The sequence below is a fragment of the Pongo pygmaeus genome, chromosome 16, assembly GCF_028885625.2.
Source record: "Pongo pygmaeus isolate AG05252 chromosome 16, NHGRI_mPonPyg2-v2.0_pri, whole genome shotgun sequence".
NCBI classification, from domain to species: Eukaryota; Metazoa; Chordata; class Mammalia; order Primates; family Hominidae; genus Pongo; species Pongo pygmaeus.
Window position 1 is genome coordinate 21489884 of NC_072389.2, and position 16696 is coordinate 21506579.

General features: G+C 44.9%; 1 pseudogene; it reads left to right on the forward strand.

The window, feature by feature from the left end:
- LOC134738371 (golgin subfamily A member 6-like protein 7) overlaps positions 1-16180 on the forward strand; it is a 36864-nt pseudogene extending 20684 nt beyond the window's left edge.
- The last annotated feature ends 516 nt before the right edge of the window (positions 16181-16696 follow it).

Sequence of the window (16696 nt, forward strand, 5' to 3'; positions counted from 1 at the left end):
GAATGTTCTCCCTGGCAAATCAATGGAAATTATTAAATGTGCAAAAGGGAACTGTTGGAATAAATTGTAATACCTTCATATGATCATATGATCATATATCATAACCTTTTAAAATGATATTGAAGAGCTGCATAAATTGACTTAAATACATCTTCGCAACACATCAGTGAATAGTAGAAATTTGGGCCAGCAAAGAACATAGAGTTGGTCCAATTTCTACAAAAAAAAAGAAGACTCTAATAGCATGACAGCAGGGAAGAGGGAATATATCAACGTATGTGTGTATATGTATGTATATGCATAGCAAGTATGAACTTGAAAGGATATATTTCAAATTGTTTACAGTGATTACCCCAGAGAGGTAAATAACTTTGGCCTTTGGTGTTCTATATTCCACATATTCTGAATTTTCTTTTTTTATTTAAATAGAGATGGGATCTTAGCCAGGAGCAGTGGCTCACCCCTGTAATCCCAGTACTTCAGGAGGCTGAAGAGGGCAGATTGCTTGAGGCAGGAGTTGGAGACCAATCTGGCCAACACGGCAAAACTCTGTTTCTACTAAAACTACAAAAATTAGCCAGGCGCAGTGGCTCATGCCCGTAACCCCAGGTACTTGGGAGGCTGAGGCATGAGAATTGCTTGAACCAGGGGGTGGAGGTTGCAGTGAGCCGAGATCACACCACTGCACTCCAGCCTGGGCAACAGACCAAGACTCTGTCAAAAAACAAAATGAAACAAAATGAAACAACAACAACAAAACAGTAATAAAGAGAAAACCTCATGGACAGGAGCAATGTCTCATGCCTGTAATCCCAGTGCTTTGAGAGGCCAAGATGGGAGAATCGCTTGAGGCCAGGAGTTCAAGACCAGCATAGGCAACATAGCAAGACCTTTTCTCTACAAAAAAATTAAAAATTAGCCAGGCATAGTAGTGCATGCTTATACTCCCAGCTACCTGGGAGGCTGAGGTGGGAGGATCACTTGAGCCTGAGAGTTGGAGGTTGCAGTGATCTGTGATCACACCACTGGGAAGCCACGACCCCATCCCTGCCTCCTTCCTATGTCCAATGCTAGCAATAAATAAGTTTCCCAGCCACAAATAATTATTAGAACCTCCTTCCCAAGTGCCAGCTCCAACCTCTGCTAGGTAGGACACAGGGGCAGCCCTACCCTCTGGAATATACAAAACGTTACAGACACAATATGTACACTGGGGAAGGGGGGTCACCCCAGCAGCCCGTGCCCTCACCTGATCCACAGTTAGCCCCACTGTCCTACCTCAGCTACTTCTCTGAATAAGAAGATTGGAACCCCCACTGAGGGAAAAGTTGCTATGGTGAGAGTAAGGAGACCACGAGGCCTCCTCCAAACAAACCAACTCCACCAGCCTCTGGCTCTTAAATAACAATCATCATCATCCAGAAATTTAAGGACTCAGCCCTGGTCAAGGTGGCAAAGGGTCTGTTTGTCTTTCCCCATTAGACAGAAGTCTTATCTTGCTACCCTAATTGTAAAGGAGTGACTGGGAAGGGGTGGTAGGGACATGGTGGTGGTGGAGACTCCAGCCCCACTTCTCCAGGATTTGCTGATAGGGGCCTGCTTTTAATTTTTATTTTCATTCCATGACTTTTTTTTTTTTTTTTTTTGAGACGGAGTCTCGCTCTGTTGCCCAGCCTGGAGTGCAGTGGTGCAATCTCGGCTCGCTGCAAGCTCTGCCTCCCAGGTTCATGCCATTCTCCTGCCTCAGCCTCCCATGTAGCTGGAACTACAGGCACCCACCACCACGCCCGGCTAATTTTTTTTTTTTTGTATTTTTAGTAGAGATGGGGCTTCACCATGTTAGCCAGGATGATCTCAAATTCCCGACCTCATGATCTGCCCGCCTTGGCCTCCCAGAGTGCTAGGATTACAGGCATGAGCCACAGTGCCTGGCCCCCATAACTTTTTTTTTTAATCCCATAACTTCTTTTTCATAACTTTTTTTTGTAACTTTTCATAAAACTTTTTTCTACTTTTTTGCCACAAGTTTTTTTGCCACAACTTTTTTACATTTTTTATCCTGTAACTTTTCCACCCCATAACTTTTTTATCCCATAACTTTTTTATTTTGTGTTCTTTTAATAAACACTTGCATAGTTACATTACAATTTTGTAAAAATGAAACAGATTATCTCATGCCAAGCATGCCCAGCATTTGCACAGTATCAATACCTTCAATACTATAGTTTTCAAGACATGCAAAATAAAATTTTAAGGCAAAAACAACACTTTGCAACAACTTAATAATTTATTACATTACAGTAGCATCACACCAGCAGTCAATAATGCCACGTGAGGCAAAAGTCTTTCAGTATTTCCATTATACATTCTGTTTACAAGAATTCATAAATTGGAAAAATTCATTCCAAGAAAACTTGGCAAATAAAGCTTTGGACTAGAATTGGCATTTCTTTCTCTAGTTTTCCTTCCCACTGTTTCTTTCTTTTATACTACACTATTCATATTTTAAAATGTTTTAACTTACTTCAGAACATTAAGATAACAGTTACATTTTTTAATAGTTACATTGTTTTAAAATGACTCTTTAAGGTAAAGTTTTAGAGAAACTATATTATGGATAGGGCAGATTTACATTTTCAAATTTTCTAAAAATCAGCTTTGGTATTAGAACTGATTTTTGTTCATTTCTGGAAAACCTATCAGATTTAATCCAATACTTTAAAAATGATTATTATATTTGCAATCTTTAAATAGGTGTTTTGATTCTTCCTACAGAAATTAAAATGTATTCAGTGGAACTCACATTTTAAAATTCTGTTTCTGATGAACTCTAACCTTCCGATGTTGCCTTCTAAGCAAATTGAAAGCTGCCTTATACTGAATGAGGAAGAGCACAAATACTCAGCTGAATGAGGTATCACAAAAGACTGCATACACTTTGAAGAAAGACTTAAGTTATTGTCATACGATTTCCATTGTTTTTAGCTTTTTCTTAAATGTATGACAAATACCTACACAAAGAGTGCTATTTCAGTTAATATAGTAAATTTATTTTCCAGACTGATGTTTAGCTTAAATATGCCAGTGTGTGATTTAATCCATAAGCACCTGATGAACACATTATTGTCAGATTGGTTACAGATGCTAAACACTATCTGAAGGTCATTCCTAGTCATTGACATTTATCAGGGTAAAAGTGAAGTGATTTCAATGATAAAAGTACCTTTGAAATACTTTATCAATGTATTAGATAAACCCAGTTTCAGAATGATAAAGAAAAAACATTAGACCAAATAATGTGGCTAATTAACAGTGGTCAAATTTCTAGCCTGAGGGTTTAAAATGGACTTAAAGTAACTGTCTTTAAACTGAGCCCAAAGAATGCAAAAGCGGCAAGTTCAGAAAATAAAAGGCAAGAACAGGACATTAAGTCCTGTCATGAGGATGCCAAATGCTAAAAATGGAGATGGCCTAGTAACTAGAAATCCCCACCCCAGGGAGCACACATACATATCTCCCTACATCCTAATAATATGATGTGTTTTGAAACACAGACATTAGAACTTCATGAAGTTTGAACTGTTGAGTCTTTCCCAAGCATCATCAAGTTATGATTTAGGCAATGTATGACTGAAATTCATTCATTCATCATGCATAGGCACAATCACATAAATACTGCACAAAATATGTCCCTAACTGAAACCAAGAGGTACAAAAACATATTTCGCTCTTCGTAGTTTGTGAAGAAATATAACTCTGTGATTGTGTGGACGCATTTCCTAATACACTGACATTCACAAATAGTAGATTGCACTGCAGTTTGTAAACGTTTTAAATTGCATAAACTTCTCCTTGATTTTCAAATATAGAATAATACTGTTTACTAAAACTCCTTTTTGTTTCAACTAAGTACTCTCACATATATTAGTTTGTAATAATGTTTATTATTATTTTTTAAAGTGTTTTCCATTCCTTCTTTCTTATATCCATTAAGTCCAAATGAGCTCTCATTTTATTTCAATGGAAAAGAGAATGGAAAAGAGGGGAAGGTAACTTGGATAAAGTATGAGCACTTACTACCATATGTATTCTAGTTCTGTAGTTTTCAAACTTCAGGGAGAATCTCAAGGATTATTAAAGCACAGATAGCTGTCCCTCTTTTGCACTTTCTGATTCAGGAGGTGTGGGGCTGGCCCAGGAATTTGCATGTCTAACAAGTTCCCACGTGTTGCTGATGCTGAGGGTCTAAGGACTACGATGTGAGCATCAGTGGTTTAGTGGATATCTACCTAATGAATACATGTTTTATTTCCTTTAGCACCTGTGATTATAGAGGAAACATCTTTCAACTGGAAGATGTCATTAAACAGAGGATAAGAGATCAGGTCAGTAAGAATTAAATTTAAATTAATTGAAATATCACTGAAATGTTTAGAAATAATATGACAGGCCAGGCACAGTGGCTCATGCCTGTAACCCCAGCATTTTGGGAGGTCAAGGCAGATGGATCAGTTGAGGTCAGGAGTTCAAGACAAGCCTGTCCAAGATGGTAAAACTCCCTCTCTACTAAAAATAAAAAAATTAGCTGGGCATGGTGGTGCACACCTGTAGCCCCAGCTACTCGGGAGGCTGAGGCAGGGGAATTGCTTGAACTCGGGAGATGGAGGTTGCAGTGAGCTGAGATGCACCACTGCACTCCAGCCTGGGCAACAGAGCGAGACTCCATCTCAACATAAATAAGTAAATCAGTAAAGTAAAAATAAAAAATAAAGGGAAGATGGGACAGCTTTTTGTACTTCACGTCCTGAAAATGGGCTGATTTCCCTCAAGAGGCAGCAATTTAAGCTCTCTAGCCTACATGGGATACATACAGGAGAAAAAAGAAGAAAAAGAAAAGAAATATAAATATAAATAAATGAAAATAACACTTCTCGCTGATTATAAAGGAAATCACATTTTTTTCTAATAATTTGGAGGAAAAATATAAAGAAAAATCTTTAATTTTGCCACTCAAAACATTCCAGTTCGTTGCTTTTTACACTTTTTATGCATATAAACATTTTAAAAAGTAGAATCATAACATATGGTCTTTTGTCAATTCCTATATTTTAAGCATGTTTCTATGGCGGAAATATATCTTGGCATCACCATTTTTAATAGCTGGATGTATTTTTTATTTTTTTTGACACAGAGTCTAACTGTGTCACCCATGCTGAAGTGCAGTGGTGCCATCTTGGCTCACTGGAAGCTCCTCCTCCCAGGTTCATGCCATTCTCCTGCCTCAGCCTCCCGAGTAGCTGGGACTACAGGTGCCCATCACCACGCCTGGCTAATTTTTTGTCTTTTATTAGTAGAGACGGGGTTTCACCTGTTAGCCAGGATTGTCTCAATCTCCTAACCTCATGATCTGCCCACCTTGGCCTCCCAAAGTGATGGGATTACAGGCGTGAGGCCCCACACCCAGCCTGTAGCTGGATGTATGTTAAGTGAATAGTTGCCACCCAGAGGTGAATTTCCTGGTATAAACATTTTAATGGACTCGAGTGAGGATTTTTACACTGAATTCATAGAAGTAGAATTCCTAGAGGAAAATAATATAAAACTGTTTTAGGGTTTTTAAAAGAAATGTTCAAATTATCCTGTAGAAAAATTGGTTCAGTTTATGCTCCCACCAGCAAGGACAGAGCTCCAGGTTCCCTCTTCCATTTGTCATCTTTGCAGATCTTTAAGCAGAAAATCTCATTGTTTTCATTACATTTCTTTGATTTCTAGTGCTTTTGAATCTTTTTCATTTGCTCATTGGCCATTTTTATTCTTGTGGGAAGTGCTGGTTTCTCCATTGCCCATTTTCTGCTGGAAATCATTTTTTTTTCTGAGTAATTTTAAAGATTTCCTTATAGGCTAAGGATACAAACCTTTTACCTGTCAATGAGGTTACAAAGACCTTCTCCCAGTAAGTAATTTGTCATTTCACTTTATTTATTTTTTGCTAGCAAAGCACCAAAATCAAATTTCACTTATTTTTCATCCTGCTGAATGAACATATTTTAACAGTGATTTTAGTGGAAACAGGAGCAGGACAGAATGCAATACATAGATCACACTCTGTCACCCCAACTGGAATACAGTGGCATGATCATAGCTACTGCAGCCTCAAACTCCTGGGCTCAAGCGATTTTCCCACCTCAGCCTCCCAAGTAGCTCTAGGCCTACAGGTGCGTGCCGCCATGCCCAGCTAATTTTTAAATTTTTTTGTAGAGAAGTGAATTTGCTATGCTGCCCAGGCTGGTCTTGAACTCCTGACTTACCCCACCTTGGCTTGCCAATATGCTGGGAGTAGAGGCGTGAACTACTGCTCCCGGCCAAGAGCTTACTTGTGTTTGCTAGCGAGGTTCTTGGTATCTTTTTATATTTGAGGCTTTCGTGCTAGTGCTGAAGTATTACACTCACCATCTGAGGTTTACAGGACTTTTGTTTTAATGTTGAATAGAGGGAACTGTTTAGTTTTGCACCTTTGCAAGTATACAAAATGTGCCTACCAGGACTTTGCTTTATATCCATTGAAAAGCAAGAAGTAACACAGTAAAAGTATGCCTGGCTACAGGCTGTGGAAGAATGGAGTATTCTGGTTTAATTCTATTAACTTGGAAGGATGAAGGTGAAAAAAATTCAAAACTTTAATTTCCTGTTGAATGCAATTTGAAAATATAGCCAATGACTCCACTTTTCTTCTCTAGTAAGTTTGGACATTCAGATGTACGTTGTCTTTTATCATAGAATTCCTAGTGTGCCTGAGTCTTATAATGTGAAGATCCTTTTCTAAAACTTTAGATGTAAGAGGCTAGAAATGATATTGGATGAGATCAGGCTGGATGAGAACCGATACCTGTAAATATATTTTTTAGATGAAATCTCTGATTGCCACGCGTTTTCTTATTGAACTCATAAAAATAAAACACACTGGCTGGAGGGTGGAAATAGGAAGGAGATTTATGTCTTTTAATTGCATGTCATTGTTTCATATTGAGACAGAACATATAGTATCCCTGGCTTTGGACCTATAGAAGGAAACACATTTTTCTACCTGCTGTATGGCAGAGGTTCCTGAACACCTGGACAGCTTATTGCAGCATGGATTGCTGGGCCCTACTCCAGAGTTTCTGATTCATCAGGTCTAGGGTGGGGCCTGAGAATTTACATTTATAAGAAGTTCCCAGGTGCTCCTGGTCCAGAGACTATATGTTTGAGAGCCACTCTTACATACTAACTGTAAATTGTAGAACTCTATAAAAAAGCTTAGTTTGGTCTGAGATAAGAAGCACACAGGCAATGGAGCAAATCATGAAAAAGTCAACCCTTGATCCCAGGTAACAAGCAACACACAGTGACATAACACAATTCTTGGTTTTCATGATTGCAAGTCATAGCCAAGTATCTAGTGAGAAATTCAGTTTCATTTTCAGGGCTTAGAGGCCAGGTGATTCTAGAAAAATAGGATTTAGTGATTAACCTCATGAGAGTGGGAGTTATTTATGTCCTTTTTCTCTCCCCCATCACTTAGGATTTAGCCTTACTTTAGAAGGGTCCTGTATTTGCTTTAACCTTGTAAAGAACTTTGAGTGCTTATTAAATGGAAAGCTTTGTGTGTGTGTGTGTGTGTGTGTGTGTGTACGTATGTATTTAGAGACAGAGTCTCATTCTGTAGCCCAGGCTGAAGTGCAGTGGCATGATTTTGGCTCACTGCAACCTCTGCCTCACAGGTTCAAGGGATTCTCCTGCCTCAGCCTCCCAAGTAGCTGGGATTACAGGCACCTGCCACCATGCCCAGCTACTTTTGTATTTTTAGTAGAGACAGGGTTTCATCATGTTGGCCAGTCTGGTCTTGAACTCCTGAATTCGGGTGATCCACCCACCCCAGCCTCCCAAAGTGCTGGGATTACAGGCATGAGCCATCACGCCGGGCTCAAAAGCTTTGTGTTTTTAAAGATATTAGACATGTTTCTTGTTTTTTGTTTTTTTTTTAACTTAACACTAATGTAGGAGAATAAGAGAAAGTTTTTCCAAAAAAGAGAAAACATTGTGATTACTTTATCTTATTGGAATGTTGGATACTAAAGTCTGCTTTATCAATCATCAAGCACACTATAAAATTTCCATTTTAATAGGATTTGTACCTCAACTGAGGTAATAAAGTTTTAAAGTTTTTCAAGTGAAAGCCAGCCCCGCCCCTCTCCTGGAGTGGATGGGGACAGCAGTTGCATGGGCAGCTTTCCTTGTGACAACACAGGTCCTTCATGACACGCTGCTGTCTGGCCACAACTCCTTTTCCTTTCATCTTTCTCATTGGCCAATGGGCTTCAAGCATTAAGGCCATGCCCCTATTCTGCATTCTAGTGCAGCCCTGGTTACGCCTCCTCTGGCTCAGTCACACAGCGACGTAGAGGTGACTGGAGGTGTATAGTTGTCCTCACCTGGATCGTGCTGATGTGGCCCCAACCCCACCTCCCTGACCATCCCCACCTCCCTACCCACCCCCTCCCCCCTACCCACCCCCACCTCCCTACCCACCCCCACCTCCCTACCCACCCCCACCTCCCTACCCACCCCCACCTCCCTACCCACCCCCACCTCCCTACACACCCCCACCTCCCTACCCACCCCCACCTCCCTACCCAACCGACGATGTCCAAAGAAACCCGACAGAACAAATTGGCCGAGGCTAAGGAAAAGGTAAACGCACAAGCACCCCAACACAAGCTGAGGCCCCCTCTGACAGCTGAGCTGATGCCAGTCTGTGACACTCCCGAGGCACACCGGGCTGGGCCCCCCCAGTACCTCTGGGATCCCCACACCAAAATCTTGTCAGTCAGCCCAACCCCCACATGAGTCCTGCCCCTGCCGTGCCCGGCACCCCAGGGTGACTTTGAGCAGGTGACTCCCGGGGCTTCCAACTCCATACTCTGCCCTTACCTCCTGCTACCCCAAACCCGACCTCCCTGGGCTCTTTGGGCTCACATCTCCAAGGACCTGGGTGCCCCAGAACCTGCCCTCACCAGTTGCCACAGGGTGACTTTGGGGATGTGACTCCTGGGGCTCCTTGCTCCTTACTTGGCCCTCACCTCCTGCCGCCCCAAGCCTGACCTCCCGGGGCTCTTTGGGGTCACATCTCCAAGGACCTAAGTCCCAATTTTTGACCCCCCTCCCCAGTCTCAAAGTGGCAACTTGGGCATTGCGCTCATATGTCGCCCCCCCCCGCCACTCCACCAAGGAGTGGAATGTAGTGATGTCACAGTCCCTCTACAAACTGTCATTACTACCACGAGACCGGCCTTTGGTCTTAGGACCCAGTCCCCTAAGTGTTCTTGCCCACTTCTGTTTCCTCTGGTTGCAGCACAGGTTTCCAGCTGGAAGGGGAATGGGGACCGTGGGACCTAGAAGAGAGAGGTTTCAGGCTGCCTGACTTCCTTACCACAGACGTTGACAGGGTGAAAAGCCTACACCTCCCCCATGAGCTCCACATGTTGACAGTGTCTCTCGGTGGCAATGGGAGAACGGGTTGGGTTGGGTTTTCTCCCAGGCTTCTACTCTCCAGAGAGACTTTAACATTTTTTCTGAGTTCTGCACCTCAGATTTGAATTCTCCATTGTTCTGGGACCAGCGTGCCCCTCAGTCACTGGTTTCTGGAGTGAGATCTGCTTATCTTCTGTGGAACAGATCTTGGGAAACTGGACTTGACAGCTTGAGTCTTCCTCATCTCATCTCAACCTGGGGTACTTTGAGTGCCACAGGATAAATATGGGGCATCTTTCTGAAGCATCAGTTTCCCTTGATTCTATTGAGAGATGAAACATTAATGTACTTAGGGATGAAAGTCACATAGATTTATAAGAGTATACAAGACTTCTCTCTGAAATGAGGCTTGGGTTGTCCTCTTTCTGCTAAATTCCCGGATTTAACAGAAAGGCTGCCTTCTGCCATGAGGATACATTGATGTAAAGGTTTGAGAGGTACTGGTGTACTTCTTAACACTAACAGACGTGTGAGGGTGAATAACTCTAAACCACAGAGTGTACAGTTCCTGCCTGCTTAATATTTGCTTTTCTACCTCTGCCTCTGGTTTTGGTCCCTGGCAGCTGCTGATTTGTGGCAAAATCCCAGAGCTCAGGGTCAGAAAACTGAGTTTAAGTTCCATTACTGCCTTTTTTTTCAGCCATGGTATCAATCTCTCTCAGTCACTAAGTGATTGTGACAACATTTCCTACAGTTGGTGGCATTAAATCAGATGGGCTATAAGAGTATTTAGTATAAACTGTAAAGCAGGATGTGACTGTAGGATCTTGTAGTTCTCATGAGTATCACTGCTCTTCCTTTCCACAGTTGAGAGACCATCATGCCCAGACCAGCCCTAGTGTTGGTGCAGGAGCAAGCGACGCCAAAAAGAAGAAAATAAATAATGGCACTAACCCTGAGACAACCACTTCTGATGGTTGCCACTCACCTGAGGATGTGAGTCTTGGCTGGCCAGGCTCCTTGGGGACAGAGGGCCCAAGGGGTGGTGGAGGGTAATTGTTAAGATTGTGGAAGAACTGCCAGGTACTGGTTAAGAGTTCTGGGTTTGAATCCTACCTCTCCATCTCCTAGGGATATGATTTAGGGCAAATAGCTTGAGCTCTTTGGGCCTCTCTTTTCACATCTGTAAAACAGGAGTGGTATTGTTTTACTTGTATTTGTGAAGTTTAAATGAGATTTATCATTGAGTTTTTATGTTAATCCCTAGTCCAGGGCCGGCTGTAAACTCTCCTTCTTGGGCTTGCATTTCCTGAGGTAGAGTTAGAGAGTATCAGAGGTTTCTGTTAGCTCTGAGAGCCCGACAGTTAAAGGCCCACTAGAATGGAAACCTCGGGGCCAAGGGCTCCTCTCTGCCTTTTCTGACCTCTATCCCTGCTGTGAGGAGCTGTCCCTGGCCCGTATGTGCTCAACGTTTGCTGAATGAATGCACCTTTCTAAATCACAAGCTGGCAGAAGGGTGGGCTTTTCTCACACTCCATCTCCGAAGGTTTCTGTTACTGTCTTTTCAAGAGAATCTAGTTTCAGACTTTGAGTTCCGTGGCTGTGGGCAAAAACCAACAAAGACCCAAATCCTTCTTCTTTGGGAGTTGAGGAGAGTTGACCAGTTCGTGTTCCCATTGGGTCTGAGAACTTTGCCCTTAAAATCCATTCCTGACCCCTGCCTACCACTTCCTGGCCTGGGGAATAGAGTTGAGGGGGCTACCCTCAGTCACCTTCCTTTGACTCTCCCCACAGAAACAACAGAACCGAGCTCAGCTGAAAGAAGTAACATGGTTTCTTTCTTTGCTCATGACATGACTGCTGGGTTTGGGGGCACTCAGATGTAGAGGCCCAAGTCTCATCTCCCCCACTCCTAGCCTGGGGAAGAAGGCTCACCCCCCTTATTCCACCCCATCCCCACAGGGTCCCTGATAAACTGGTCCCATGGGTGGGCCTGTCCTGGGGCAGGGGGCCATTCTGGGGGCATGTCTCTTGCTGTGGATCTCTGCCTCCCCCTAGTAGGAGCTCTTTCTTCCTCTTCCTATAGGAAAAGAAGGTGAGCCATCAACACCAGCAAGCCCTAAGGAGGCAGCTAGAGGTGAGTGGAGGGGGTGAAGTTCCCTCCTGTCCTCTGGATGAGGTTTCTTTGCTTCTCTTTCAGCACTTGCTTGTCTTTTCTCCCAAAGGCCCAGGATCATACCGTAGAAATCCTTATGTGTCAGAAAATTGAACTGGAGACAGTGCTCTATTACAGCCAGGATGCTGCCGGGAAATTTGAAGGTGGGAATCTGGGCACCCCATCATCCCTCAACCTCGCACTTTCACAGGCCTTTGGGGGAGTCCTTTGGGCCGCATCTCAACCTCTCTTATTCCAGGAGAGTCCCATTATCTGGCAGACCACCTGCATCATTCCTGGCACTTTGAAGGAGAGTTACAGCCGGCTCTCTCCTCTGTGTCCATACAGCACAAGAAGGCAGACAGGGTGAGTCCAATCACCTGCACGGTCCCATGGGAGCCCAGCTTTGCAGATAGAGGAATGAGCCTAAAGGTCCCTTCTGCAGGATGCAGTGTCCTGCCCAGAAGACAGCATGGGCCATTTCTTGCTGCTTTTGTGTGTGGTTGTTAGAGACAGGTTAGGGCTGAGTCAGCTGCTGTGGGTGAGTTGTGGGGTGCTGTGGGGAGCAAGCACTGGACACAGAGCTCCGAGGCCAAGTGCCCACCCTGCCCATACTTGGCTGCACCCTTGGTCAAATCCTAGGTGGGGGTTAGGGTACTTGTACCATGAAAGTACAGAAGAGTATCTTTAGTATGTTAGCATTTGTGTAGAGAGAGGGAACACACATACATGTGTGTGTGTATGTATTATGGTAATATACATAAAACATGTTTGTAAGGATTCGTAAAAACTCAGGAGATAGGAACAGTGTTGGGGGGAGATATTTCCCTTCTGTACCTTCTGAGGTTTGGACTATGCCAATGTACCGTTCTTTCAAAAATGAACAAAGGATTAATTTCCTTCTCCTTATCTGTGTCCCTACCCCCAGCGAAAGAATGGGCTTAGAGAATCAGATATACTTGCGTTTTGAAATCCCAGCTCTAAGTGATCTTAGGCAGCACTTAACCTCTAATACCCCATGTTTTTCATCTACACAATAGAGATAATAATGGTAACCATCTCCTATGGAGGTTGTGAGGATTAAATGGGATTGTTAGCATAGTGCCTGGTGAAGCACTCAATAAAGGTTCCAACAGTGGTAGTAATAAGAGTAATAGCAATAGCAATATTATCTGATCTCTCTGGGCCCCTGTTAGCCAGCTATCAATTCAATCTCTTTCCGTGTCCCTTCCACCCTTACTGAGTTCTTTGAAAAACAAGTGAGAGCCAGGTGCGGTGGTGCATGCCTGTAATCCCAGCTACTTAGGAGGCTGAGGCAGAAGAATCACTTGAACCCAGGAGGCGGAGGTTGCGATGAGGTGAGATCGCGCCTGTGCACTCCAGCATGGGCAACAAGAGAGAAACTCCATCTCAAAAAAAAAAAAAAAGAAAGAAAGAAAGGAAAACAAATGAGACCATGGGCTTGGAAATGTCTTGAGAACATGTCGGGTGTGATTGAGAGGGAGCAAGAGTTACTGTGGAGTAGTCACTGTAGCTGTCATTACTGGTCGGCCAGCTGCTCCTCTGCCTGCTCTATCCTGACTTGACCTTTCTCTATTTGCAGTACATCGAGGAGTTAACAAATGAGAGGGACACCTTGAGTCTGGAGCTGTATAGGAACATGTAGGATGGGGGAAGTTGGGATGGGAGGTCTGGGAGCCCTTAGTGGGGGTGGTGTGCTGGGAGATGGGGGGTACACGTGAGCATGGTGAGTGGCTCATACAGGTTTTCATGTGTGTGCAGGGAAGCTCTAGTGCCTCCTGTGCCACTGACTCATGGGGTAGCCTCAGGCAACTCATGTCCTCTCTCTGGCCTGCCACCTGGGACTTTTAATTCCTGGGGTCCCTTCCAGTGCCATGATTCTGTGGTTGTGGGGTGAGGGTAGAGGGTCGATCACCAAAGCGGTCCTTTCTGTTCTTCATTCATTCCTTTCTCTACTGCCTCTGGCTATAGCATAACCAATGAGGAGCTGAAGGAGAAAAATGCCAAACTACAAGAAAAACTTCGACTCGTAGAATCTGAAAAGTCTGAGATCCAGCTCCACATCAAGGGGCTAAAAAGGAAGCTGGAGAAGGACAAAATCCTGCTGCCACAGGTGAGAGACTGCAGCCCTCAGGGTTGTGGGAGCCCCATCCAGCTGGGACCATGGTCTAGGGATCATGCAGGGTATGGGGAGGGTCCAGCCAAGAGTTGGAAAATTTGGGTCCTTGTTCTGGTCCCACCATAGAATCCTCTAGAGTGTGCTAAAAATCTACAAAGTGGGGACCTGTCTGGGAAATCAGAACCTCAGGGTTAGGGCTTAAAATTTCTTTTTAAAGAATCATAGATGAAAACTGTTATTTTATAGATTACATTTATATAGCTAGCTTATGAGTCTATTTCCTTTTCAGGTTCAAACCAACACTTTGCAGGAGGAGAAGATGTGGAGGCAGGAGGAGAAGCTACAGGATCAGAAGGAGAAGATACGGAAGCAGGAGGAGAAGCTACAGGATCAGGAGGAGAAGATATGGAAGCAGGAGGAAAAGATGCGGAGACAGGAGAGAAGCTGTGGGCACAGGAAAAGGAGCTGCGGGAGCAGCAGGAGCACATGTGGGAGCAGGAAAAGGAGCTGCGGGAGCAGGAAAAGAAGATGAAGGAGCAGGAGCAGCAGTTGAGGGAGCAGGAGGAGAAGATGTGGGAGCAGGCAGAGAAGATTTGGGAGCAGGAGGAGAAGATGTGGAGACAGGAGGAGAGGCTGTGGCAGCAGGAGAAGCAGATGTGGGAGGAGGAGGAGAAGATGTGGGAGCAGGCAGAGAAGATTTGGGAGCAGGAGGAGAAGATGTGGAGACAGGAGGAGAGGCTGTGGCAGCAGGAGAAGCAGATGTGGGAGGAGGAGGAGAAGATGTGGGAGCAGGAGAAGAAGATGTGGAGACAGGAGGAGAAGCTGCAGAAGCAGGAGAAGGAGCTGCATGAGCTGGAGGAGCAGATGCGGAAGCAGGAGGTGCAGATGTGGAAGCAGGAGGAGCAGATGAGGAAGCAGGAGGAGCAGATGAGGAAGCAGGAGGAGCAGATGCGGAAGCAGGAGGAGCAGATGAGGAAGCAGGAGGTGCAGCTGTGGAAGCAGGAGAAGGAGCTGCGTGAGCTGGAGAAGCAGATGCGGAAGCAGGAGGAGCAGATGAGGAAGCAGGAGGAGCAGATGCAGAAGCAGGAGGAGCAGGCATGGAAGCAGGAAGAGCAGAGGCCCGAGCTGGAGGAGCAGATGCGGAAGAAGGAGGAGAAGATTTGGAAGCAGGAGGAGCAGATGCAGAAGCAGGAGGAGCAGATGAGGAAGCAGGAGGAGCAGATGCAGAAGCAGGAGAAGGAGCTGCGTGAGCTGGAGAAGCAGATGTGGAAGAAGGAGAAGCAGATGGGAGAGGTGGAGGAGCAGATGTGGAAGCAGGAGGAGCAGATGCACGAGCTGGAGGAGCAGATGCGGGAGCAGGATGAGAGGCTGCGATTGAAGGAGGAGAGGCTGTGGGATCAGGATGAGAAGATGCGCGAGGAGGAGGAGAAGATGTGGATACAGGAGGAAAGGCTTCGGGAGCAGGAAAAGGAGCTGCGGGAGAAGGAAGAGGAGATGCAGAAGCAGGAGAAGATGTGGGGGCAGGAGGAGAAGATGCGGGAGGAGGAGAAGAAGATGCGGGGGCAGGAGGAGAAGATGCGGGAGAAGGAGAGGATGGGAGAGCAGGAGGAGAAGATGCAGGAGGAGCGGTGCTCAGAGCCCTGCCTCCCTCCCTCCAAAGACCTTTCTGATAGGAGCCACCCTGGCAGCGTGGAGCCTGCGCGAGAGGCCGGGAAGGGTTATTCCCATGACAACCGCACTGCACAGCAGATGATGCAGCTGCTTGGTGGAAGGAAGAACGCCCAGGAGCGCCCAGTCTTAGGCAGCACCTCCTGCATCCCATTCTTCTACCGAGGAGATAAGAAAAAGATGAAGATCATCAATATCTAAAAGCCGGCACTGTCAACAAGGCCTACAGAAGTGTAAGCCGCCGTGTAACTTTGTGAATATAGTCTGAGAACAAACTTGAAAAAAAGAAAAAAAAAAGAAAATTTATTTTAAATTGTGGCAAAATACTGGCCTGGCGTGGTCGCCCACACTTGTAATCGCAGCACTTTGGGAGGCCTAGGCAGGTGGTTCACCTTAAGTCAGGAGTTCAAGACCAGCCTGGCCAACATGATGAAACCCCGTTAAAAAAGTTAGCCAGGCATGGTTGCGCATGCCTGTCATCCCAGCTACGCGGGAGGCTGAGGTTGCAGTGAGTCTATATCACACCACTGCCTCCAGTCTGGGTTGACAGAGTGAGACTACACCTCAAAAAAAAAAAAAAAAGTTTCTACCTGAGGACTATAATACCTATGTACGTTTCTATTGTTTTTTTTCTTGGACTTTCTCGTTTAGTCCTGTGTTGTCTTGTCTTATGGCATGCCTAGTAAACTTTTATCTGCCTCCAGAGAGTAATGACTTTGACTTTATGGCACACAATTGGAGTAAGAGCAGACCGCCTTCATCTGGTTTGGGACTAAGCTAGTTCAAAGCAGGTTTTAGGTTTTGTGACAGCTGGTCTATGTTTTATTCATTTGGACTCCTAGGAGTGGCCCTTCCAGGGTCCCCACCAAGGTCCCATCTCCTTCCTGGGATCCAAATTCTCATTAGGTCATTTCAGCCCTGTGAGAGTGCCAAACATTCAGCTAGGCTCTCCAGCCTCTTAACTATCACTTCACACTCAGTTTCTTAGCCTCTTAGCCCTCTACTGTTGACCAATCACCAAATGTGGGAAAAGCACTATAGACTGTCGGGGTCACTTCCTAGGCCTGGTCACTCAAGTCCTGGCTGAGGTCTTCAATTGCCTTCCAACAACTGTTTTTGATGGTTGGGGGGACACATTTTTTTGTGAGAGTCTAAATAGTTTCTGTGGCATAAATGCATGGTTTAATGGTGCCTGGGTTGTAACAGAAAAGTGTATGGGCAAA